Source organism: Hypanus sabinus, chromosome 31, assembly GCF_030144855.1.
Source record: "Hypanus sabinus isolate sHypSab1 chromosome 31, sHypSab1.hap1, whole genome shotgun sequence".
Lineage (NCBI taxonomy): Eukaryota > Metazoa > Chordata > Chondrichthyes > Myliobatiformes > Dasyatidae > Hypanus > Hypanus sabinus.
Window position 1 is genome coordinate 9,033,692 of NC_082736.1, and position 3,701 is coordinate 9,037,392.

Consider the following 3,701-nt stretch of genomic DNA (forward strand, 5'->3'; position numbering starts at 1 on the left):
GTTAATTTTGACTAGCTCCATTTCTTGGCTCCATAGTCTCCTTTGTTGAACTGCAACACTGATACCTCCGAGCGACCCTTATCTTTCTCAAATTGCAGATAAAAAACATCATATTATGATCACTACCTCCTTATGGCTCTTTTACTTCAAGATCGCTTTTCAAATCCTATTCATTACATAACACTAAATCCAGAATATCCTTAACCCTGGTTGGCTCTCGTAGGAGCTGTTCCAAGAATGCATACCTTAGACACTCTACAAACTCCTTATCCTGGGGTCCAGCACCAACCTGATTCTCCGAGTTCACCTGCATGTAGAAATCCCCCATAACTACTGCGACATTACCTTTGCCACATGACAATGTTAACTCCCTATTCAACTTGCACCCAATTTCCATGCTACTGTTTAGTGGCCTCTAGAACACACCCATTAGGGTCTTTTTGCCTTTACTTTAACTCAATTCTATCCACACAGACTCCACTTCTCCTGATCCTACGCCCCCCCTTGCAAAGGACTGAATCTCTATCCTCATCAACAGGGACACCCCACCCGCTCTGCCTAGATTTCTGTCCCTACGATAGCACGTATACCCTTGTACATTCATTTCCCAGATCTGATCTCCCTGCAGCCATGTCTCTGTTATCCCAACAACATCATAGTTACCCATTCGTACTTGAGCTTCAAGTTCATCTGCCTTATTTCTGACACTTCCTGCATTCAGATATAGAATTTTTAGCCGGTTTCCCTTCTCTCTGTTTGAATCTCTGCCTATTGTGCTTAACCTAGCTCCCCGAACTCCCACCGTGCTATACGCACGTAGAAATTCGTTGTCATTCCTAAATTTACTTATTCTTTCTGCACTTTTAACTCCATGTTCCATGAGACCATCCCTCTGTACATGTGTCCTCTTTATCACCTGTTCCGCCTCACCTTTCTCTACTACACAATTAATATTCCGGAACCGTGTAGTCCCCACCTGTCCTTTATTCTTCATCTCGCTATCCGCTCTCACATTCTGGATCCCCGCCCCCTGCAAATTTAATATAAACCCCACCCCCCCAAGAAGCACTAGCAGACTTCCCTGCAAGAATGTTAGTACCGCTCCGGTTCAGGTGTAAACCGTCCCTTTGAACGGTTGGATAACTGTTGTATAACTCCCTCTGTTTGAGAATGGCGATGTCAACTGGCCGCAATAAAACCTGCTGCAGAGTGAGGATTGATCCGACAGAGAACAGCTCGGGGTCAGTGGAATCACATGGAAGATGGGAGATGCTACACTACTCGAAACTCCTGCAACATGGTGCGATAGTAGTATAGGGATGAGCATAGCTGCCTTTCAATCAACTCTCCCGGGTTCCATTTCAGGCGATCGCGATGTGTTGTACCTGTTTTCCTGCACCTGTCTCACAAACATCTCGGCCGGGTATCACTCAGCCACATTACTTCCTTCACTATGAAATGAACATTTCTGCCCGTCGTTCGTCTGCCATTTTAGCCCAATGTTACTCTTTCCACATGTCTTACGGCCATCGTGTGTTGGTCTTGTCCTATCAGAGAAGTCCCCCGTTTCACTTCCCACCCAACTTCTCACTTTCTTTGACACTGAAAACTATCTTCTTACTCGCCATTTCCAGTTGAGTGTCACGATCAGAAAGGTTAATCCCGTTTTATCACTCACAGATGTTTCTTGAGTTTTTCCGGTATTCTCTGTTCAACCAGTTCAGTACCAGACACAGCTTTATGCTGCGGAGAACAAGATGTGTTGGGCAATTGCCGAGCACGACAGGAATTGTCCTTTTACCCGCGAAATTCCCAACAAATCCCAGAAAATGATGGACTGAGTAGACGGAAACTTAAATTGGAAGCACAAGTTTTTAATTTTTAGTGAAAAGTGTGTTGTGTACACAGGTGACGTGACGACGATTTGCGGTAAAATATTCTGCTGAAGAATAGCAGATGAAGGTTTTGATCTGCCGGCCTCTGGATAACGGGCGCAGCACGTTCCCACCGCGCCATTCTGCTGATCGCTACATATCTCCGTTCTTCTCCTGTCTTTTTATTTGTTAATGTTTCTGCTTTTCCCCGATTATCAATTGTTTTGTTTGTTGGGATATTTTGCCTGTCTAATTTCCCTCACATCTCTCTCACGCTTTTACCTTCCTCCCCGTCCTACTTTCCCTCTTCATCACTTCCTACGCCATCCGGTTATTATCCGGTCGCTGTGCTCCAACCCAGCCGGATATCTCGTCCAGACATTTCAGCAACGGATATGATTTTCATTATGATTCTGACCCTATTCCTACGGCCCTGTAGTCAGTCACACAGGTTATTTCCCTCTGTGTCTCCTTGTCTTCCTCATTTTTGTCTGCGGCTGTTATTTAGGTTATAAACACAGGAGATTCTGCAGATGCTGCAAATCCAGAACACAGAATGCTGGAACAAATCACCAGGTCATACAGCATCTATGGGGAGGAGTAAACAGTCGATGTTTCGGGCGGAGATGCCGCCTTGCCCGCTGAAATTCTCCTCCACTTTGTGTATGTTACTTTGGTCTGTCTTCGACGGAAAGAGCAGCGACGGTAGTCTGAGGTGCAGCGGGGAATACACCCACACTCCGGGATTTATTTTACCAATCCCGAGACTCTTTCACCTCCCAGATCGTCCATATGATCGAATGAGGTCAGAATTCCGTCAGTTCTGAATGGACCGGAGATCACTGGGTCTCAATGTTAGAAACTCTATCATTTGTAGGGTCTTGCCGTCGGATGCCTTGCTATTCTCATACCAGACGGTTTAGAAAGTGGTTAGATCTCTTGTGAAATAAGAGATCTAAATTAAGAGTGTTTAGTGCTCATGTAAAATAAAAGCTAAGTTAGAATAGTGGCAGGGGAAGTCTCACTGGCTTCAGTCTCCTCAGGAGCTGGACAAACCGGTGTGATGTCTTGGTGATCTCTGTGGGCGACTTTGGTGGTCCACTCTCTCTCTTGAGGAGTCATTTCTTGATTCAACAGATTTAGTTGATTTAGTCAGCTCCTATTTGTTTCTGTTTCTGCAATGGGATGAAGCGCATTCTCCAGCAGGATTTATTGTCTGAGAAATCGATACAGCGAACGATTTGGAATATCGAGAAAGAGACTCCTGGGCAAGGTCTTCTCGTTCTTTTTCTCCAGTCCTGATGAAGGTTCTCGGCCGGAAAGGCGGAGTGCGCTCTTGTGCTGCCCTGTAGAAAATAGATGACAATAAGATACCTCAACGCACGATGGTTTAATCTTTCCAACCAAATAGTAAATAGTGAAAAAGATAACAGAGTTTAGTACATTCCAGGCGAAAGCCAGTGGATTTCCTTGAATCTACCAATGATGAGATGGCCTCTTGTTTTAAAGCGCACTGACGGAAAATTGTCGTTGGCCGCAGCTGACATAGCAGAGGATGGTTTCGATCCATCGACCTCTGGGTTATGGGCCCAGCACGCTTCCGCTGCGCCACTCTGCTATAAGAAAACAACATTGCTCTTCCATGAATGATGTGCAATCTCTTGCGGGTGTGTGTGTGTGTGTGTGTGTGTGTGTGGATCAGTCTCTGGGTGTTTGCACGTGTGTGTCTTGGTGTGGATGTGTTTTTTTGCGTATCTGTATATGTCAGGGTCTACGGTTCTGTTTGTCTCTTTGTCATGGTCTACGGTTCTGTTTGTCTCTTTGTCA

General features: G+C 45.4%; 1 non-coding gene across 1 annotated transcript; it reads right to left on the reverse strand.

Moving 5' to 3' along the window:
* Positions 1-3,420: 3,420 nt before the first annotated feature.
* trnam-cau (transfer RNA methionine (anticodon CAU)) lies at positions 3,421-3,492 on the reverse strand. Its single transcript has one exon. It is a non-coding gene; the product is annotated as a tRNA-Met (tRNA).
* Between the last annotated feature and the right edge of the window lie 209 nt (positions 3,493-3,701).